Source organism: Plecotus auritus, assembly GCF_963455305.1.
Source record: "Plecotus auritus genome assembly, chromosome: 4".
Classification (NCBI taxonomy): domain Eukaryota; kingdom Metazoa; phylum Chordata; class Mammalia; order Chiroptera; family Vespertilionidae; genus Plecotus; species Plecotus auritus.
Window position 1 is genome coordinate 178,290,144 of NC_137775.1, and position 24,127 is coordinate 178,314,270.

General features: G+C 43.3%; 1 pseudogene across 1 annotated transcript; it reads left to right on the forward strand.

Moving 5' to 3' along the window:
* Positions 1–11,209: 11,209 nt before the first annotated feature.
* LOC308246364 (renin receptor-like) lies at positions 11,210–12,222 on the forward strand (annotated as a pseudogene). Its single transcript has one exon. The product of its transcript is annotated as a renin receptor-like (transcript).
* Positions 12,223–24,127: the final 11,905 nt, after the last annotated feature.

Consider the following 24,127-nt stretch of genomic DNA (forward strand, 5'->3'; position numbering starts at 1 on the left):
CTCTTCGGGATCCAGTCCAACCCAAAGAGTGTGAAGAGTATCCATGGAAAAGTGTTAAAACAGTTTAAAGAATGGGCTGTTTTACATCATAATCCTGTAAGAAGAGCTTGGAGGCACCAAGGACCACAGTTGGCTGGAAAATGCATTTTGGCCTCATAAGAAGGGGAAGATATTGATGAACATAAGAAATTTGGTTTGGTTTTCAGATTTGTTCATTGAGGACCCATGTGTATTTTTCTTCCTATAAAATTAGGAAAATAAGACATCTCTAGGAGTGCACTATATAGCATGACCTAACATTTCAAAATCTAACATTTAGATTCAAGGATTTGGGGGAAATGGAGACCATGATTGTTTTGTTAAACAAATCCCAGCCTAGTTAGAAACCACATGTACACAGCAAATGAAGAAGTGGGTGAGTGACTAAGTGATGTTGCTGAAATCTCTATTCTTCACCGCACTCACGCCGGTCCTCCTCAGAGGACCCTATGATGCAAATTGCAGAAACAGTGGTTTTTTTCTCCTCCTGGCAGGAAAAGAGCTGTTTCTCTCCATTAAAACTGTGTTTGCCTGACTAACGCCTGATTCCTAGACATGACTTTCACTTGGGGTGCACGACAGCTGTGGACAAGCAGACAGACCAGGATCATGTACTCTGCCTGAGGCTTTTTGTGACTGTTCCTCTGTCTCAGCTGCCTCTCCCCAACCTCTTAACACTGAGGGCCAGTGCTCAGTTCTCACCCATTCCTCTTTATCTCACTCCCTGGGCAATTCCATCTGGTCTGTGACCTTTCAGACCATCTCTATGCCAAGGACTCCCGGACCTGTACCCCAGGCCAGAGCCTCTTCTGCACACCAGCCCACATCTCTCCACCTTGACCCTCATGACCTCTCCTAATTTAGTTGGTCTAGAAAGAAGGCTGGGCTCCCCCACATGATTCCACAGGCAGTCTGCCCATCACAGCAACAGCATCTCCATCCTCCTGCGGGCTCTAGCCAAAGACCCCAGAGCTGTCCTGACTCCTTTCTTTCTCTGATTACCCCATCTGCCATTGCCCCAAACATCTGTTAGCTTCAAAATGTGTTCTGAATCAAACCCTTCCTCAGTACCTTCGCTACACTGCCCTCCCCATTTCACTCTCAGGAAAAGCTGGTATCTTCTAGTTGTCTACAGGGCTAATGAGGCTTTTCCTCTCTGAGCTCGCCTCCTTCCCTCCTCCAGCCACACTGGCCTCCTGACTGTTCCCCAAGTACACTGGGCACCTCCCACCTTGGGACCACAGCACTAGCTATTCTCACCTCCTTCAGGACTGTGTTCAAATGCCACCGGCTCAGTGAGGCTCTCCTGGCTAAGCAGACCCTATGTCCTAAAGGAACTAAACCAGACAATGCCTGCAAAATGCACATGTGAGGGCCTGGCACCTGGTAAGACTCATTCAGTAAACGTTGACTTTAAACCCCCTGGAAAGAATGGCTGCCATGTGCACCCCTTCCCAGGATGTCCCAGGGCTGGAGGGGAAGGCGAGATGTCTGGGTAAAAGTTAAGTCTCCAGGGACCTATCTTTCTATCCCCAGGTCTCCTCATGTTTATGCAGACAGACAGCGCCTCTAGCTTGTCTTTGCCTTCCCATGACCCGGGGGACATTTTAGATAAGTCCCTGCTTCTATAACCAGAACTTCTCCTTTTCAAACAAGTCTTAAGGAGATTTGACCAAGAAAACTGGGCATTTTCCAGTAGTTTACTCACCCCCACTTCCTCCCTGGGGCCCTGGCCAAATCTGCACAAGCCAGGGACGGGCGAAAGGATACTTGGAGTGTGATGAATCAAGCACATGATCTCAGAGGACTTTCATTTTCATGCTTGCCTAATCTGAACCGAACTTCCAATGTCCTTGATTTAAATCCAAAACATAGCCAGCAGTGTACAATGTATTATCGCTGACCACTTGGCAAGGTCTGTGTGAGGACTATTTTTTTAATGTCATATAATATTTTGAACTGACTGACTTCTCTGGAAACTTATGGTTATTACTTCAGAGAAAGAAGAAAGAGAGCCCGTTTTCTTGCAGTTGGATGAGAGGAGAGTGGAAGTGCCTACATCACTGGTGCTTTGGAGCATCTGAAGAAGGAGAATTGGGAGAGGGAAGGAAGCAACTGCTTATCTCTTTGCCTTTCAAAATTAAAAACTGAAAGCTATGTAGGCTCTGGGAACTGTATGGGAGGCCACACCAGACCCATGGCGGCAGCGACTGCCCTGTGGGGTCTGGTGGTGGGGGTTCTGAGCTCTCAGAGGGGGCCCTCAGCTCCTTCATGCCCCCAGCAAGGATCTCAAATGCACGCTACTCACCTTCTGTGCCCTGGCGGGGCAGCTGCGCCTGAACTTCCCCTACATCCACGCCTATGTGATTCTCAACATCCACCCACAGGTATGTATTTGTCACAACTAACTTTGTGGCAGTCGCGGAGCTCCAGGCAGAATGGCTGACCTCCACCACCAGCTCATGAAATCCTTATTTGCAGAAAGGCTTAACTATAATAGCAACAACAGCAAAAGCCTAAGATATAAGGAAAAGTTGACTCTCAAGGAAATAGATAATTCAAGGAACAGAACTGAATGACCTGAAAATCCTCAGCAATATCTGAGAAACCCTTGCATCTATACAACAGAGCCAGCTTTAAGAAAGGACAGTGGGCACAGGATCCCTGAAGGAAAAAAGAAGAGGAGAGGCTACGAACAAATAAAGATAAACAACTCAAGAATGGTCCACATGGGAGGCCAGTCATCTTCCAATAAGTTGTGAGTCGAGTTCCAGCTGAACAGGATGAATTCTAAGCAATAGGCAGATGGCTTTGGAAGCTGGAGGAATTAATAACATCATCTGGAAGTCATACATTCTTCTCCGTCCCCAAAGGAGAAAACGACAGTTGGTAGAAGCTACAGAGAAACAAACATTTCAAATTGTTCGAGGAAAGCAGGTTTCAGGCGTGGAGCCACCGCCGCTCTGGCCTGCTTTCGGAGGTTGCCAGGAGTGTGAGAAAGGGAATCTGCTTGAACATGGCCCGTGGGTGGAGACTGTAATCATAGACGAGCAACTCCAGCCACCCACTGGACTTTGCTGTTCGGTGAACAGTCCTTCAGTGGTCATTACAGTGGAAATATCCGTTATGGTTTTCCATGCTTAGAGTAAATCTAAGGCGAAGCAGGCACTTAATTTGGTTATGGAACCAACTTGGACAGTGGACAAGCACTGGCAGAGGTGAGCAAATGGAGGAGTGGTGTTATGTCCATGAAGCAGGAAGTCCAGACACTGTCTCTAGTTCAAAGACTATCAGGGGGATCACTTCATAACCCTATGCTGTCTCCTGAAACTAATACAATATTGAATGTCAACTGTAATTGAAAAAGAAAAAATTAAATAAAGAAGATAGCTATTTATATTACAACTGTGAGTTAGAAGAATACCAAACCAAGCAACTAGGTTGGTTCTGCTCACATGAACTATGAAAAGGAAGCTTAAAAGTGCTCAAGTTTAAAATTAAAAGAGGAAAACAATGAAAGCAAAAGTATGGAATGACAGACAGGATAATTGCTAAACTTTTGAAAATGTCCCCACTTATTTTTCCATTTCATCCTAGAAATAAAAATAATACTATCAAAGGAATATTCTATTACTTGCACAATGTCACCACTTAGTAATTATTGACTGTCTTTACTCTTTAGTATCTTCATTTTGACTAGAATAAATGAGTTAAAAGTCTGGATCTGGGATTTAGCTAATATATTTGCTGTTTGTATGTACGTACGTATGTATACACATATATTTGGTGACTAACCATTTAATAATCAACTTAGAAATGATTTTTGGAGCAGAAGCTGTTGGAGAGGATGGTAGGAAATAACAAAGACTGTCAGTTTTGTCTCCTACCAAATGCCAGCCTTGAGAAAGATGCCCAGTAAATGTTTGTTGATTATATAAATAGATGAAATGGTGCATTTAATCAAAAGTACATATTAAAACAGGATAGTAGCATGTACAATATTAGAGGAAGGAAACTCAAGTCACCAGAGGGAGGCTTCTGCAATGATCCATGACACTATGATGCCAACATTCTGTGGCGGTTGTTGCCATTTTGACATCCATACTGATTGTAATCCCCTAAACAAAGGATTGAACTTTCAACTTCTTTTATTAGCATGAAATATGTGCAGTAGATGCCCTCACCCACCCCTTATTCACCACCACCCCCAGTTAGTCCATCCACAGCCCATCCTTGACTCTCACCAAATTCCTCCTTAGAGCTCCTTATATCCTTTACCCTTTCCTTCCAGGTACCCCCAAATCAAAATATCTCTGGGACCCAAACAGTGTCACCTATTGTCTACACATGGGGCACCAATGGCCTGGCCAAGGGTGCTGCCAGTGGACATAAAAGGAAAGGCAGAGTGAAAGGAAATGAAATGGATGTAGCAGAAGGAATGCAGAGGGTGGCTGGAGATGACTCTGTGGTCAGCATGTGATGAAAGAAGGAAGACAATGAGGAAGTGGGGAGCAGAAGAGTGCGTGTGGAAGAGGATGAGTATGGACCAGGGCATGCCAAGGTCCATAGCAACATCAAAGCCCTGAGTAACTTCCCTCTGTTGCAGGTTAGAGACGGCATGGATGACACAAGATGTGTGAACCCAGTGCACACTGGGGTCAGGTTCTGGCTGAGCTGAAGAGCAGAAGTCCTTAAGAGGGAGATCCCTAAATGAGGGTCCCGTTGAGGCTGTGGGAGCCTGGCTTCTGCGGATGTCAGACCATACTCCCTGCTTCCCACCACTGAGGGGACCAGACACATCCACTCATTAGTACTAAAGTCCCTTCCAGTCTTCAGGTGGAGGAAGAGGCCTATCCCATAAGCCATGGCGGCTGAGGGAGTTGTCAGAGCTTTCCCAGAGGGGCATGCTCCTTACTCTTTTGTGCCTCACTTATTCAAATAAAGAACTTACTCAAATAAAGAACTTTTCAAATAAAGAACTCCTTACAATTCTTCCCTGAGGGAAAGTGGGGCTGTGACTTAGAAACCTGAAGGCAGGTTTGCTAGGGCTGCTGTAACAAAGTACCACCAACTGGGTGACCTAAGCAACAGAAATTTATTTTCTCACAATTCTGGAGGTGAGAAGTCTGAAATCAAGGTGGGTTCCTTCCAAGGGTGGTGAGGAAAGGATCTCTCCAGGCCTCTCTCCTTGGCTTAGAGATGTCTGCCTGCAAATTCACGTGGTGTTCTCCCTGTATCTACACATTGTCTTCCTTCTGTGTCCAAACTTCTCCTTTTTATAAGGACACAGGTCATAACTAGGGTTACACCCACCCCAATCACCTCACTTTAAACTTGGTTGCCTTTGAAAAGACCCTGTCTTCAAACAAGGCCACGTTCTGAGGTATTGGAAGTGTCAACATGAACTTTTGGCGGGGAGAGGGAAGCACGAATCAACCCATAACAGCAAGTTGGAGGGGAAGAACAAGTGCGTGCTCAAGTCCATGTTCCGGGAGACCTCCCTCCGAGTGTGCAGAGTTGGCAGGCAGCAGCTTAGCCTCCGACCTTTGGAAATCCCCAGTATCTGGTTTTCATAATTATTGCAATCTCATCCTACCAAAATAGACATCTAAGTACATTCCATGCATTTCTGGTGAGAAGCTCACTCTGCTACATTCTATGTAATATGCTAAATTGGTTTTAACTACAGTGGTTTAAGTGGTTTGGTTGGGCTAAGATCTGGGACATTTCGCCCATTCCTTAAGCCTTAAAAACGTCTGATCCAGGTGTTTAAGACATTGCACAATATTGGACCTCCTGAAGCTCCATCTTTTCAGGGAAAATTAGGATGTTGAAGAAAGTGGTTGGTGACCCGTTCCCATCTTGTCATCACAGGGAAGCCCTACTTTGTTCCCCCCAATCTGGCTGGAGTGATAACCCTGGGTAAGGCAAAGTGTTTGCACCAAGGACAGGGAAGTATGGTGCAGGAACAGGTTCCAGAAGAGCCCTGACATTGTTTCAGGTACGATGGTAAGCCTGAGGATTCACCTGGGAGTGGAACAGTCTTCTGGGTGGGAGAGAGAACTCTCACATTCCCACAGTCATGACATGTACAAGCGGGAGGCCCTAGAAGCTCAGAGACGGGGATGGAATCTGTGGCTTTCTGCCACAAACATTTTGATTGGTGGATTTCACACCATACCAGTTGTTAACTCTTCATATACTGCCCTTGTATATGATGATGCTGTTGGAGGAAATTGGGAAGGAGTGAAGCGGTGACCAGCTTAAGCCACTTTAGATGGCTATAGAATTGAGAGAATTAGCTTGAGAAAAATGAGCCAGGATCTGTGCAGCAACTCTCAGAGGTCTTAGTATCAGGACTCTTTTCCAGGGTTAAAAAGTACTGAGGAGCTTAAAGAGCTTCTGCTTCTGTGGTTTTGTGGTTTATATCTATTAATATTTACCCTGTTAGAAATTAAAACCGAAAAAACTTTGTAGTGTGTTCATTCAAGGTAATAATAATGAATCCTTTACATGTTAACATAACTAACACATTTTTCATGAAAATTAACTATATTTTCTCCCCCAAAATATGTAGTGAGAAGATAGTCACTGTGTTATGGTTTTGGAAATTTAATATCCGACCTTAGAGAAGACAGCTAGAATCTCATATCTACTTTTGCATTCCATCTGTTAGTTATGCTGTTTTAGCTGAAGTATATGAAGAAAATCCTGCCTTACATAGACATGGAGTTGCGAATGTCAGGACTTCATGGATCTTCTAGAAAGAACCCAGGGCTCCCAGAGGCCCTCCAGCCATACTTTGAGAACTACTGCACTAATAGTTAATATCTTGTGCCATCCTGTTTGGACCTCCTCTTCTAACTATATGTTACAAGGAGATTCAAACCTCAAGATTTTAATCCACAATATTAAAAATGTGTGAATTTGTCTGTGTCATGTACATACCCACAAAGTCTTAACTCTTATTACCTCCACATTTGAAAAGTCAGCTTTGTGCTAAAAGTTGCTATCTTTTAGTTTGTTCACAGTGAGATCTGTGCACTTAAATGATATTAAAATATGTATCCATAAACCATAGGCAATAAGAAATATTTTGTGAATTTCATTCTGCTGACTTGTCTTTTTATTTTGGTCTTTCGAGGAACTGTGTCATATGAATCATGATGACCATGACAATGCAAAGGAAGATACATGAAATTGGTTCCTTGCCCAACTGTTTCAAACACACCCCTGATTAGCAAATTGTGGCTTGTCTGTGCTGACCAAGGGGCTTGACCCTAAGACTCTGGGTATAGCCACAACAGACGGACCGTTAACAAATCTTAGCCGAGGTATAGAAAGTCTCACCTTGAAAACAGCCCGTGGGTTGTTTTGCTAAGCCAGCGGTTTGCGGAATATCATGTGAATACGGTTAACAAGGGTGAATGAGTTTGAAGGGACCAGTCCACGCATGCCAAAATGCTAAAGAAATCCATCGTGAAGTTAAGTCTTAAGACCAATAGTTCCAGCCTGACTCTTAGACCCTAGGAACAGAAGGCAGAAATGAGAAGAAAAAGGAGAATGTCTTCATCCTCTTCCTGACCCTAGACTGTACTTACCTTGAAGGACCTCCTCCTACCAACCTTTTGCACCCTTTGCCCCCTCGGAAGTTCCCTGTCCCTGAATGCCCAGTGCTTCCCACTGCCCTTGTCCTATGTCTTTTGGGTCCATGATTTCCCAATGTTATCCCTCTACCTCAGCTGCCCTTCTCCTTAGTCTCACTATCCAAACTCTGGTGCCTCATCCAGGAATCCCAACAAGATCTATGTCCTATGTACATTCAACCTTCAAGGTTTCAGTACACATTTCCTGAGCCCTGCCCTGTCCCTCTTCTCTGTGCTTAGCCCTAAGGTGAAAGTCTTCCTGACACCCCACCTCCTTTGTCAGGGCCATTTGCATCTTTAGAAGTAGGTGTGATAGGTGGTCTATCAGTAGTGTGTCACAAAGAGAAGTGAAAACACTCAGGTGATGTGAGGGGAAATGGTCGGGACTGGGGAGAAGTCACGAGGACCTCTCACACTCCCACCCTCAAAGCTACTTTAAGTTATTCCTGTCAAGAGAGAAGGGTAACGCCCCAGGAAACTTAACTTTGAGTCTCTGATTTCCCCTACTCCCTTTGAATTCCCCTACTCCCTTTGCTAGAAAAAAGAGTGAAATATTTTTTCTAGATTTATTAGAAGAAAAACCAATAGTCATTCTCCTAGCTTCAAATGAGGATTTTTTAAAAATATATTTTAAATCAAATATTGATTTCAGAGAGGAAGGGAGAGGGGGAGAGAGAGAGAAACATCAATGATGAGAAAGAATCACTGCTCGGCTGCCTCCTGCATGCTCCCCACTGGGGATTGAGCCTGTAACCCTGGCATGTGCCCTGACTGGGAATTGAATCGTGACCTCATGGTTAATAGGTCGACACTCAACCACTGAGCCATGCTGGCTGGGCCAAATGAGGATTTTTAATGCAAGGCCTATAAGGTCTGGCATGCTGCCCAAGTCAGCTAATGGGGTCTACAGAAAAGGCTAGGAAGCCTCAGTAGGCATTGCCAACTGATTGTGGGTCAATGTGCCTTAGCAACAATGACAAAATGACAATGCATTTCCCAGGGAAAAAATACCTTTCTTTCTGGCCCAAAGCAACTCATTGACTTCTGGCAATATCTGTCAGAATGAACTTTTCTGACACCACACTCTCCTTTCCTGGGTGGTTGGCTTTTTCTGGGTAACTATTCCATTTCATAGTTTTCTTTCTGGGTTGATATCTCTCCCAGATGTTATATAGCAATCCAAAGCCAAGTATGACTCTCCATGAAGTCGTAATAAGGGTAGTATTGACGCTCATCTTGATTGTGTCCATCAGTAGATTGCTGCCTAGGTAAGTCCCATACAAAGTAGAACTGGCTGTCTGGGTTTTCTGGGATGATAGACTATTTGGACCCATGGAAGGTTTCAGAACCCCAGCTAGGCCCCGGAGAAAGTCTTCTGGGCCAGTCAAAGGCTGCAGAAGATAGCCTCAATTTTAGTGTCCCATTAAGAAATTCAGGCCGACACAAAGGAAACAAGGACTGCGTTGACTTTTAAAGAAGTGTTAAAGCAATGGTAATTACTGGATTGTACACATGGGTTAACCTGTGGAATAGGAAAAATAGGGTCCAATAGGTAATGTGGTTTGTTTTAATGTGTAAACACACATACACTCATAGTTCATGGAACAATAGAGGAAAATTTCTTCTGAAAGAGCAAATAAACTCAGAAAAACCAGACTAATGAATTCATGTACATTCCTGGATTTATGATCCAATGGTTTTATTGAGTTAAAATGTTAACTTTCCACTGTTGGCTACCAGAATAGCTTTCATTCTGAGGCTGTTACTGCAAAGTAAGTAGTTGAAGTTTTCCCCTCACTCTCACCGGATATTAATCTTTCAGAGTTCTTGTCCTCCCTTTTGCAATGTTTCAAATTTTCATACTTCCTATTGAGAAACTGCTGCACACACTGAGGATATCCTGTTTGGTCAGCAGGGCCAATTGCTCTTCAGATAATTCTCAGGAGCTATGCCCTCACTATTCCCCCCTGACTGTTGCTTTGGGGGACATGCCTTGTGTCCTTACAGTTCTGTGGATTGTCAGATCCAAATCACTCTCTCTGACTAAGCATGGCCTTGAACCATGGTTGTCATTCAAAGTTGGTTCTCTTATGGAATTGCCATGACCAGGCATTTTTAGAGGTTTCCCTAGTGATAATGCAGCTTTATCCTACGTGATGCACGAGAACACATTTGAGGAATCCCAGACACTTAATGAAGTACCTTCGCACCAAGTAGAAACGATTGTGAGTGAGAAGGTGATTTTGAGGAAACGACGATGCCAGTGGGACTTGTTTTTTGATGTGTGACTTCTCATAGCGCTTCATGGGTTGTTTTGTTATCCATGCTGGGAAATCGCAACTGGGAGAAATACAAGCAAGTTTTCTAAGGCTCATCTTCTTGAAGGAAATTCCTTTATTTGAGGAGGAACATTTGTTCCAAAATGGGGGAAATAGAGAAAACAGTTCATAGGACTTAAATCTTAACTCTGTTGCCTTCTCAGTTATCTGTTACCATGTAACAAAGCACACTGTTTTGTGTATCATTTAAAAAGAAAAAGGTCACCAAATAAACTATGACATGACATACATTTTTAAGATGCATCTTACTTTCAGATATGTTAAAAGGTGGGGAAAATGTACATAGTAGAGTTAATGAAAAATGGCAATTATCCGATATACATGGTGTCCCAAAAAATGTATACACACTTTGAATGATTATAAAGTCTGGATTGTACACAGGAATCTACAGAAATGAATAATTTTTTTTGTCAGTGCCATTGAACCATACCAGCCAGGCTCATTTTCAAAATTTAAAAGAATCTACAGAGGTCTTCTGACTGAAACAGGCCACATTTAAAAGCACTCTTACAATTCTTTCCCTCAGTCATTTCATCTTTGTAAGCTGCATGTGTATTATTTTGGACCAAAGGAAGGCAAAGTGGTAGCCAGCTAAAGAAGGAGAAGCAAAGGTCCCACAAAGCTAAGCATTGCCATAGAAATAGCTTAGTTTGATTTCTGCTTCATCAGGTGCGGTAGGTGGAAAAAGTGAAGCCGGACTGGAGGATATCCCCCCACTTTGAGTACTCCAGCTGACTTTAATTTTGTGATTTTATAAACATACCTTGGAAGTTAACAAAGCTAACTTAAGAAAAATGGAAGAAGGCCAAATGGAAGCCTCAAAGCTTTCTCCAAAAACTTGGCACCCTGAAGTGACGATGTCAGTGACAGGCAGACCACCTACTATTGCATAAGAAGAAAGAGCCAACGAAACAGACATAGAAATCATACCAGAAATCATAGAGCCACTCTCCATTCTAGAGGTACTAAGGATCTCCACAGTTCTGGAGACAAGCTCTCTCTCTGTTCTAACCTATCTTATGCCAGTTCAGTAAGAAAGAAGACAAAGCGCCAGCACGCTGATGACTGGTGGAGAAAGAGACCGCTGCCCCCGGGAGGGAACGATGGGGCGGCCTCTGGGAGCCAAGTGCTGAGGCGATCAGGCCTGCTGCAGGCTGCCCTGCACTGTGTGGCCAGCGGGGAACCATGGCCGCGCTCATCCTGCTCCTGCCCTTGGTGGTGGTGTTTTGGAGGACGAGTTTAGTACGTTAAGATCACCAGGGTCTGTTGTTTTCCGCAGTGGAAATTGGCCTGCACCAGGAGAGCGAATCCCAGACGTGGCTGCATGAGCCATGGGCTTCTCTGGGGGAAAAGACCTTTCTTGGCTGGGACTTGCTGTGGGTAACCCATTCCATCGCCCTCAGGCTACTGTTATGGTGATGGTGTCATTTCTTACCCTTTGGAGAATCCAGTTCCTTTTAGTCTTGACAGTGTTGCAAATTCCATTCATTCCTTATTTTCTCAAAAAACTCCTGTAGTTTTGCAGTTGGCTCCCACTGAGGAAAGAGTGTTTATGGTGGGGAAGGCAAACTCAGTTTTTGAAGTTCTTTCAGTAATGTTAGAACAGTCCCCCAATCGCCTGTTTCAAGTCAACTATGTTCTTAATTCACTTTCCATAAGTTCTCTGAGTAGTAACAATGAACTTGATCTGCACTTCCTTTCTGAACCACAGGTTCTGCGTGATACTTCAAGTTTGTTGTCTCAACATAAGCATCTCGCCAAGCATCCTTCTCCTGTTTTACATTCACTGGAGCTGGCAGGTTTGGATGAAATTGGAAAGCATTACAGAGAAGATTCTGAGCAGTTCAGAGATGCTTCTAAGGTCCTTGTTGGTGCTCTGCAAAGGTTTGTAGGTGGCATGTATGGTTTTTATGATGGGAATGCATTGGTAGAGCTAGTGACTGTCATCAGATGACAAATCACTTGTAAGGAAGACAAGGACTATCCTTGGGACAAAACAAAAGAAGAACCCGCTAAGCCCCTATAACCTTGCATATAAGTATAATTTTGAATATCCAGTGGTTTTCAACATGGTACTTTGGATAACGATCTTCTTGGCCTTGGCTGTGATTATCACCTCTTACAATGTTTGGAACATGGATCCTGGATGTGATAGCATCATTTATAGGATGACATACCAGAAGATCCTAGTGGATTGAACTTTCCTTATTGCCAAAATTAGAAAAGGGCTTTGAAAATTGGCTGTTTTGTGAAAATAAATTGTTTAGTATAATTTAAAGTAGACAGTATACTTTAAATTTAAAAAAAAAGAATCTACAGAAATGAATAAATTTTTTTGTCAATGCCTGTTTCAAAATGATGACCATTTTGGTCCAAGCATTGCTGATAACACAAAGCAATGGAATCATAAACATCAAGAATCATTTTGTTCTGTATGTGTGTGCTCTCAATTCATCGACTATTGCCAGTTTGTACCATAAGCTTTATCTTTTATGTATCCCCATTAAAAAAAGTCTAGCCCGGCAGGTGTGGCTCAGTGGTTGAGCATTGACCTATGAACCATGTTGTCATGATTTGATTCCTGGTCAGGGCACATGCCTGGGGTGTGGGCTCGATCCCTAGCGTGGGGCATGCAGGAGCAAGCCAATCAATGATTCTCTCTCATCTTTGATGTTTCTATCTCTCTGTCCCTCTCCCCTCCTCTCTGAAATCAATAAAAATATATATTTTAAAAAGTCCAGTGGCACTTTAAGATAAATTTTCTTTGTTCAAAGCTTAGTATGGTTTCACCCATTATTTCAAATCACTTAAACCAGAAAAAGAGTGAAAATTAGGTGAATTATCAACTGTTAAAGTGTACATACTTTTTTTGTGTGTGACATCCTATATAACTCAACAGAGCTTTGAGATTAAATGGATTAAAAATCCAAAGTTTAAAAATCATTATTTTAATCACTCCATTAGTTATCTACTTGCCTAGTTCTCACCCTGACTGAGGCACTCATCCTGGCCATGGTCTGACAGAACCAGGCCTTGGAGGGTTATTTCCCTCTTACCTCTTTTTTAAAAATTATTATTATTATTATTTTATTGATTTCATAGAGGAAGGGAGAGGGAGAGAGAGCTAGAAATATCAATGATGAGAGAGAATCATTGATTGGCTGCCTCCTGCATGCCTCCTACTGGGGATCCAGCCTGCAAACTGGGCATGTGCCCTTCAGTTAGCAGGCCAACACTCTATCCATTGAGCAAAACCAGCTAGGGCTCCCTCTTACCTCTTAATCAAACCATGGCAAAAGGCAACCCAGGTGAATCAGGAGAACAATTGAGTATTTGTAGCTCAGATAACAAAGCTACACTGTATTGGGAAATTGATCCCTTTTTTTTTTGTTGCTTTGCACCATTCAGCTCAACCAATACACTAAGACCTTCTACTGGTTTCTTTAATTCTTACTGAGTAGTTTTCACCACTGAATAAGTTCTCAATAATTTCACAATGACTTTCTAGATGAGAGTTTCCAGGAAGACACTAGATCATAAAAGCAACAATTACCATATTTCAAATTTAATCAATATGCTTATTGGGTCCCTGTTGTGTGCCATGTGCAGTCCTCTAGATCCTACAATGGCAAAAAAAAAAACAACAAAACAAAACAAAACACACACACACACACACACACACACACACACACACACAAAAACACCCACAGACAATGCAGCCTTTCTCGTATAACTTAGTCTGATGGAGAAGGTGAAGTGGACAGTGGACGAGTAAAATAAACATCTTAAATCATGAGAGATCCTGGAAGTACTAGGAAGGAAATAAAGAAGGTGATGAAGGAAGGTAAGAGGAACTCCTTTAGACAGAGGTGATCATGGATGGACATTCTGAGGAAGAAACATTTAAGCAGAAACCTAAAGATGAAAAAGGATGAGTCATGCAGAGAACCAAAAGAGGTGCTGTAGACCAGACAGAGGGCACAGCAAGTACAAAGGTTCTGAGGTGTCAAAGAGCTTGGCATGTTTTTCGAACTGAAAGTAGATTAGCATAACCAGAGCACAAAGAGAAAATTTCTCTAACCATGAAACAAGCCTAGAGATGTATGTTTAAATTTTTCCTATGTTCTACACAGGCAAAACCAACAAACAATTAAAACAACAACAACACACACACACCCTAAATTTTACAAGCCTATAAATATCTCTGGGAGAAAACATTGGCCTTAGAATTAGTTTGGTTTTTTTCTCTTTTACCTTTTCCTAGAATATTATGAGACTGTTTCTTTGATTTTAGGAGGTTATTCATTAATTCAGTATTTCTCCAACATGGTAATGAAACAACTCTTTAAAGGAAAAATATTATATATCATCAATGTTGACTTAAATCCTCTTATTATAATGATTCTTTAAGATGAAGTATAAATGCTTTATACCCATAACACTTTTTTTTAAATAAATCTTTATTGTTCAGATTATTACAGGTGTTCCTCTTTTTTCCCCCTAGCTCCCCTCCACCTGATTCCCCACCCCACCCCATGCCCTTACCCCCCGCCACTGTCTTCATCCATAGGTGTAAGCTTTTTGTCCAATCTCTTCCCGCACCCCTCACACCCTCTCCCCCCTGAGAATTGTCAGTCCACTCCCTTTCTATGTCCCTGATTCTATTATATTCACCAGTCCATTCTGTTCTTCAGATTTTTTATTCACTTGATTTTTAGATTCACTTGTTGGTAGGTATGTATTTGATGTCATTTTGTTGTTCATAATTTTTATCTTTACCTTTTTCTTCTTCTTCCTCTTCTTAAAGAACACCTTTCCGCATTTCATGTAATCCTGGTTTGGTGGTGATGAACTCCTTTAGCTTTTTCTTGTCTGTGAAGCTCTTTATCTGACCTTCAACTCTGAATGATAGCTTTGCTGGGTAGAGTAATCTTGGTTGTAGGTTCTTGCTGTTCATCACTTTGAATATTTCTTGCCACTCCCTTCTGGCCTGCATAGTTTCTGCCGAGAAATCAGCTGACAGTTGTATGGGTGCTCCCTTGTAGGTAACTAACCGTTTTTCTCTTGCTGCTTTCAAGATTCTCTCTTTGGCCGAAACCGGTTTGGCTCAGTGGATAGAGCGTCGGCCTGCGGACTGAAAGGTCCCGGGTTCGATTCCGGTCAAGGGCATGTACCTTGGTTGTGGGCACATCCCCAGTGGGAGGTGTGCAGGAGGCAGCTGATCGATGTTTCTAGCTCTCTATCTCTCTCCCTTCCTTTCTGTGAAATATCAATAAAATATATTAAAAAAAAAAAAAAAAAAAAAAGATTCTCTCTTTGTCTTTTGCCCTTGGCATTTTAATTATGATGTGTCTTGGTGTGGTCCTCTTTGGATTCCTCTTGTATGGGGTTCTGTGTGCTTCCTGAACTTGTAAGTCTATTTCTTTCACCAGGTAGGGAACGTTTTCTGTCATTATTTCTTCTAATAGGTTTTCAATATTTTGCTCTTTCTCTTCTTCTGGCACCCCAAAAATTCGGATGTTGGTACGCTTAAAGTTGTCCCAGAGGCTCCTTACACTATCTTCATATTTTTGGATTTTTTCTTTTTGTTTTTCTGGTTGGGTGTTTTTTGTTTCCTCATATTTCAGATCTTTGGTTTGATTCTTGGGGTACGTTGATCTACAGTTGAGTTTCTGTATATTCTTTATTTCAGACAGTGTATGCTTAATTTCTGACTGGTCCTTTTCCATTTTTTTGGCATTCTCATTAAGGTCCTTGAAGGTCTCACTAAGCTCCTCGGATGTCTCATCAAGTTTCTCGGCAGTTTTTAGAAGATTCTTGAGTAACCTTATAAATGTGGTTCTGAACTCTATGTCATCCATTAGTTTGCTTTCCTCCATTTCTCTCTTTCGTGACATGTTTCTTGGTCTCCGCATTTTGCTGCTTCCTTATGTTGATGGAGTGGCTTTGTGTGGTAGGTGACCTATAGGGGCCAGTAGCTCAGCCTCCCCAATCACCTGAGGTGGACGCCTTTGGTACACCCCTTTGTGGGCTGAGTGAAAAGTCTTGGTGTAGTTAAGCCTTGATTGCTGTTGGTACACAGGGAGGAATTGACCTCCAGGCCAATTGGCTGTGAGGACCCGCTGTGTCTATAATGGAAGAACTGCTGCGCTGGAGACACGCTTATGGTGCAGGACTTGTTTCAGTGGGGCTTTGGTGCTCACTGAGTCTGCCTCTTGAATGTATCACTTATGGATGTGAGGCGTTGAAATCTGGTGTCTCACACTGACCACTAGGTACACTGGCTTCTGGATCTCCAATGGGGTGCAGGTCAGCTACTGTCTGAGGCCACCCAGCAGGCGCTACAGCGAGAACTACAGTTTTCTCCTCTTTGCTTGGGGTTTGGAGGTTTTGGAGCTGTCTGACCCGGGCTGCAAGTTTGCTAGGTTAAGCTGCGATAGGGCAGGCCATTCATATGCTAAAGCCGCTGCTTGGAGCTTGGGTGGGTTTGTAGATTGTGCAGGACGGGGTCTCAGGGCGTGACTAGGCTAGGGCTTGGCAAACAGCGATGGCTGCCAGTAAGCCGGCTCTGTGGCTCTGCGTCTCCGACCATGTCCCCGCGTCCCGCGCCCCAGCACAATAAACAATTGTTCCTGCGCGCAGCCCTGCAAGCAAGCCTCCCTCACTTTCTGACCCCACGGCAGACAGTCCAGCTTCTCCCCGTAGGAGTTTGTTTCCCTCGCGTCTCCCCAGAAACGAGTTCGGAGTAATCCGGAGCTTATCTCCCTTCGGGTTGAAAACAGCAGCGCTCCCAGTCACCCGTCACCAGCCCGATTTGCGTGTCTCTGTACCTCAGCTTTTCAGCGCTTGTGCACCCCTCAATGCTGTTTGCTCTTTCCTTCTAGTTGTAGAACTTCCACTCAGCCAGCTTTCCCATGGTTCTGGGTGATAGACGTTTTGTCTTTTAGTTGTAGTTTTGAAATTGTTGTGCGAGGCAGCAGTTTAGGTGTTTACCTACGCCGCCATCTTGGATCTCTCCTCCTATACCCATAACTCTTATGCAAATCTACAACTAAGTCAAGTTTATAAATGAAATGCAAACTAAGCTACAAAATCAAAAAAGTGCAAATTATCAACATTGATTTAGAGTAATGGGAAGAGAAGCCATTATTTGCTGTCATTAGATTGCCTATGTTTGGTTCACCAGCAGAATATGCATTGACGTATTTCATTTCACCTGTTGCAAACTAGGACCATCATTTTGACCATGATTATTATTATCATCCTCATTGATTCTCTTTTTTAAAAAAAATAAGATTTCTTTTTAATAATGGATCCATTATCTTGAAAAGCCAATTAGCACACTCCAAAATACAATATTGAAATTAAAGAATACTGTTTAACAAAAAAAAAATTATTTGTTTTTCACTGCCACATTTACTGCCATGTAACTATTGCTAATTTGTGTACACATAGACAAGATGTCACAGCAAAGCCACTGGTTTTGTGAATATGAACTGATGGCCAGCTCTGGGGTCTTTATGGTTTCACATGCCAATGATATGGGCCACTCCATTCTCCCACTACCTTCCTCTATAGAATGACTGCAAAACCTTAGAGTGTACGTTGCAATGTAATTTAGCTTTACTTGGTACTAATATGACCATAAATGCATTGCAAGTGCTCCTATGAAATTGTATGGATTACTTCAATTAAAGAAGGTCACCCGGGAGTTTCAGAATGTGTTAGTATTACTTTAAGCTTATCATAAATATGAAAATCCAAAAAATGTTTAATTCCTATAGATTTTGGGGACTCATGAAATAAATCAGAAGACTCCAGGTTGAAAAATGGTGTACACATTAGTAATGGGGTCAGATGGAAGAATGGGTCATCTGCACTACTTTATAGTATTGGAAATAATCAGCCCAATGTGAATATAGCCAGACCAACGTGTGCCACACAGACACAGCATGGGACATCAATCCAGTTTAGAAAGATTGTGAATAAGGAAGCAAAGAATGCAGTTTCTTTATTAACTATCTCAGACATATCCAACAGAATAACATAGTCCCTGGTCATCTACCTGTCTATCTAGTTAATGTTGGTAGATCCCCTACTCTGTCCAGGCCCTGTAAATTCAGGGATAAGACAGACTGGGCTCCATCTACTCAAAGCTGGCATTTTAAAGGATGCCGAATGATAAGGTAGCTGGGAGTAATGGCCAAAGGTGCCCAGGAGGCTGCCTAGAACCACAGCTTTTGGGTGTGACATGGAGCACAAGCTCTCCCAGTTCAGTCTAGACTGGACTCTGTGAGGTACCCAGAGCTCTCCTGGATCCTCCAAGGTCCTTCAGCCTTTCATCAACCTGAGTGTAGCCAGATTTGATTTCCATAACTGCCCTCTGTAGATAATATACCTTCACATTTCTATGGTACTCTGAGGAATGGTGACAGCCAGCATCTATTGGTGTCAACCACTATGTCTCATTCTCACAATCAACTTGGGAGGTGGGGGTGACATCCTCATTTTACATTTAAAAATACCAGAAGCTCACTAATTTGGCACACAACTAATACAGAGCAGACAGAACCTGCGTCTGCCTGACTCAGAAACTTGGGCTTTTTCCTTAATGCCACATTCCTGACTATTAAAAATACAGTAAAATGCCTTGCTGTCAACACTACTAAAAGTTCATGCCTATTATCTCCTCTTGTCATTATAGATTCTTCTGAGTCAGCAAAGTTAGGTGTAGAAGTTTTCTCTTCTATTCCCCTGTTACAGAAGAGAAAATTCAGTCCAATTAGCACAATGGCAGTCATTTAAAACTACCAGGCAGGACTGTGTATTCAAAAGTATTTCCCATATCAGTGGCCATTGTACCCAACATTCTACCATAAAAGATTTATTTCTTTGGCTAATGATCTATTTAGATTTCCAGTTGCTTCTTAAAATGTGACTATTCTTTTTTTTTTTTAACCCTTACCTGAGGACATGCTTAGAGCGAGGGGAAAACATAATCGGTTGCTTTCTATACTTCGGCTGGGCAAAATGTGAGTACTCTTTCTTTTTTTATTAATTTATTTGATTTTTAGAGAGAGGAAGGGAGAGAGACATAAAGAAGAGAAACATCATCAGTTGCTTCCTGCACATGCCCTGACCAGGGATCGAACCTGTAACCCAGGTATGTGCCCTGACTAGGAATTGAACCAGCCACCTTCTGGTGTATGGGACAATGCTCCAACCAACTGAGCCACACCAGTGAGAGCAGAGTGTGAGATATATATAATTTTTTTCCAGAGATGAAGGGAGAGGGAGAGGGAGAGAGAGAGACAGAAACATCAATGATGAGAGAGAATCATTGATTTCCTGCCTCCTGCACACCCCCTTGGGATTGAGCCCACAACCTGTGCATGTGCCCCTGACTGGAATCGGACCTAGGACCCTTCAGTCCACAGGCCAACACTCTATCCACTGAGCCAAACCAGCCAGGGCAAAATGTGAGTACTCTTAAGAGGGTTTACATTCCAAGAAAATTACCAGGTACCATTTTATCAGGGTGTGTCTGAGAGGTGGCAGAGAAGGTTATCACTTTCAAAGTAAGCAATATGGGGAGAGTTTTAGGGAGGGCAGTGGTCATATGATTACATTAGCAAGTGAGTCAGCCAGACCCAGAACTCCTGGTCTCCTGACTGCAGAGCGTTGGTCTCTACATGACTCAGCCACTGCCTTGGGCTCACTCCAGTCTAAGCCCATCATCTTGGCACCCCTGGGGAACTCACACAGTGCCTGAGGATATGCCGCAAACCAGGACAGACCCAAAGGAAGAGCTAGAGAACTCTCAAACTCCATCCAGGGCAAGGATTCATGTTCTCTTGGACTTTGTTTCCTTACTCTGTAAATGCTTGGACTTTAAGGTTACTGACATAGAATCATTTGCAATAAACACAGAAACCACCAACAGAACCTATGTAAGTCTCCCAGCTCAAAGTCAGAGCACCACAGGGAAGTGCTCCAAATCCTGGGACACACACATGTGGCTTGGGCTCCTTTCTCAGTAGTGGTCTCTAAATGACACAAAGTGCCACATAACCAGGACTGCTTTGCCCACATACCGCCAGAGCCCTGGGAAACCCTGTGTCAGAGTCAAATCACTGTGACTGGTCAGGCCTTTCAAAGCATTTCAAAGCCAACACGATGAAGGCAAATATGAATGTTTGTAGCAACTGGGACTTTCAGAAGAGCAGGACACGTGACTACATATATGCAGGCTGTCTCCCTTCACTATTAGGCAGGGTTTGTTTTGGCTCTGTTTTGTTTTTGTTTTTAAATCCTATTAACTGCAGACAGCAGTCATACTGAAGGGAAGAGCACTATATAATAATAAACATCCCTTTTCAATCATGAATTATTATGAATATTTCCTGTAGAATTCCTAAATTCCTATGGAACATGTTCCTGATATGATTTTCAATTGGTAGGATCTTCTGTGAAGATTCACAAATGTGAGTCACCAGCTCAGACAGAAAATAGATGGACATCCCTACAACCGTTGAAGGCCTCTCTATACTTCTTACAAGTGTCAGCTAATCAACCACTCTAAACTCTAATCTTTCCTTTTTCAAAGTGTCTCAAGGACACATTGTAAATAACAATATCTAACATACAGTGAATGCTCTGTGTATTACATGCTTTACATGCACTATCTCATTAACTCTCACAACAACCTCTACCGTTATTATCATCATCGAAACTGAGGGTCCCTATGACTTTGATTACATTTAGCTTTAAATCCTAGTTCTAGAAATCTTCTCTCTCTCTCTCTCTCTCTCTCTCTCTCTCTCTCTCTCTCCCTCTCCCTCTCCCTCTCCCTCTCCCTCTCCCTCTCTCTTTCTCTCTCCCCAACCCCATCAGAGACCTGACCTTTCCCCCCAGATAATCAGCAACCCCTAAGGCAGCAGAAGACCGCAGCCTGGACCTGACTAATGGTCACACAGTCCGGACCTCTGGCAGGCTAATGATAATATCTTGATCTAAGTTATGTTTCGGCTCCTAAGCCCTAAGTGGAACAACCCCCTGGCTACTTTCCAGGGGACTGGACAGGTGGGTGACAGAGCAGATCTCAGAGTTGTCCTCAAGACCTGAAGAAATGATTGATTACCTTCACCTCACTTCTGACCAATCAGTTCCCAGCATGACCCCAAACCCCCTAACCCACAGTGTCTTGTGATTTTGCCCTATAGAATCTGTAACCTACACACCATCAGAGAGTCCAGGCTTTTGAGTATTAGCTTCCTGTTCTCTTGAGTTATGCCATTTATCATAAAATAGCCAATGTTTCTCCACTGCAGTTCTCGGTGTTTAGTGTTTGACTCTATTAGCGCCAGGTGAACACTCTTTTTGTTTCATAGCATCATCTTGATTTTACAAACGAGGACTTGAAGACACAGCATGTTTTAGTTATTAGACCAAAGTCTCACTGCAGGTAACCAACTGGTAGAATTGGGATTCAAACCAGGATCCACCTGACTGCAGAGTCAGCAAGCATAACCCCTGTACACTTCAAACTCGCTTCAGAGGTTGACACCACTATGGGCACAGTGTCCAATAGCAAGTAGGGGCAGTCCCACTCCCAGTTATCTAACATACCCATAAGTTAGTAAGGACACTCAACCATGGAACCTCCCTTTACCCTCTGTCCCCTACCCTTTACACTTCTGCAAAGGATACCTCCATTCCTTCTACCAGAGGACACCCACCTTTTCTTCATTCCCCTCCCTCCCCCATGTCCTGCTCTCTAACTCTAGCCCACGGGATGCCCTCTAGAGGCCGGTGAGGGAACTGTTAACGTGCAGGTCCCCTCCTGGGATCTACCTCACAAGAGACTTGCACCGTCTCCAGCCTGTAGCTCATTAAGGCATCCATTGGCCAACCTGCAATCTGCCTCCAACAGAATGATTTTCCATAGGAAGCAATGTTAGTTTCAAACAGCCAGGTTGAGCCCTCCCCATTCAAACTGCCTGTTGAAGATCATGTTGTAATGAAAATTCCTGTCTTTCCAAATTTAACAGTGAAAACTGTGAATATGTCAGGACGAGGCTAAGTCAAAGTTTCCTGTTTCACTTTTTACTGTACTTGTGTAAACAGATCATCAGTGCCTTGTTTCCTAATGCCAGGAATTATTAGTCATTTTGATGTCGAGTGGCACATTTTGTGAAATCCTCTCCAATGCCAACCGCACAGCATCTGCGTTATCTGTCCTCTATTTCCTGCTAGCCTCACCATTTTGAAACTATCCAGTACTTACTTTCTACTTCTGGTCTCTGTTGGCAGTGTCTTCATTCTTCACGCTTTCTCCTCCTTATATTCTTCTAGGCCAGTGGTCGGCAAACTGTGGCTCGCGAGCCACATGCGGCTCTTTGGCCCCTTGAGTGTGGCTCTTCCACAAAATACCACGGCCTGGCGAGAATATTTTGAAGAAGTAGTGTTAGAAAAAGTTTAAAAAATTTGGCTCTCAAAAGAAATTTCAATCGTTGTACTGTTGATATTTGGCTCTGTTGACTAATGAGTTTGCCGATCACTGTTCTAGGCTAATCTTTGAAATATCAGTGTTGGCCCATGGAAATTAAAATTTTAAAAAAGGACAAAGAGACATTAAATGTAATTTCTTTCAAGTTGTAAAAGTAATACACATTACTTTATAAAAATTACATTTTACAATAAAATTAGCTTTGGACCTTCAGTCGAATAAATTAATCTGAAAAGAAAGCATGCCCCTTTAGAAAATCCTGCTCGGACTAGCTGCGTGCAGAAGAAAGTTTGTGGGAAGCAGCTGGGATGTCTCCCACTTCACATTACAGCTGAACAATCAGGCCAAGAGCAGGCAGATGTGGTCCCTCAGAGCTCTCTCCCACCATGGCTGGCGCTCTTCACGACACTCTGGGCACAAAATGAGCCCACGGGCTCCTTGACCTTGCACCTCTCTTGTTCCCAGATTCAGAGCCAGCTCCTTCCTAACTGCTGCGGCAGACCTTCAGTATTAGGTGAATAAGACAAGCCCGAGCAAGTGGGCATAAGACGGAGAGATGTGTCTGTAAGAGATTTGCTTTAAAAACAAACACACACACACACACACACACACACACACACAAACCTAATAAGGCAGCCAATAAGCAAATGCCCCCAGGGAAATCGACTTACTCTGTAGTTATTTTAAAAAGGAAACTCGCATGCAAATTGCTCAAGACATCTTTCTCCAAGACCCCTTGGTGTGGCTTGGCTTCCCACTACCTTCTTCCCATCAGAGGACAAAGGCTGGAAGAGAAAGAAACCTCCTTGACTGTAAGTGATTCCCCAGGCCCCTGACCTCTGCCACCTGTCACCAGGCCCTCTGACGCACCTCCACTGCCACGTTGGCAGCGCTCCACACAGCTCCTGTCCCACATTTCCTAACAGGCGCAAACTGCATTTGCCAGACAGCACTGGGAGCTGGGGGCGGTGCTGTGTGTGGCGTGCATGTGCCCTGTTTCCATTCAATAACGCTTCCTGGGCCAGGGAGCCTAAAACAACACAGAGCGAAGCTCCGGCCTTCCAGAGGAATGCTGTGGGAGCTGCAGCCGCTTTTCCTGGAACATGATGTCGTCACGAGATCTCCCAGACGTCCTCTCCCAGGGGAGACCTGGCGCGCTGGTTAGAAAAAATTCGAGCACGCCAAGACAGATCAAGTCCCGGCACTTACATCTATGGGGATAGGAGCATTTGACGTCATTTGAGGCTCTATCACCTTCCTCTCTTTTTCCTTTCTTCTTCACTCTCCTTCTCTTAATATCTGCCCCCTCCCTTTTCATAGTCACTGAACTTCCACCAACATATGAAACTAGGTACTTCGAGAAACACAAAAATGTTTGCCTTGCAGCATGGATCCAGCCACTGCCTTCTCTCCAATCAACCCACCTCATCTTATTCATTGTTTCCTCAACAGTCCGCGTTGAGCACATGGTTTTTAGTGATGGAAGGTATAATATGCAGTCTCCTGGGGAGGCAGATACTTGGGAAGCTAATAAGAACCTGGAAAAAATACCTGCTAAAAATTGTCCGTGCTGGAAACAGTAAGGCATTTCCTCA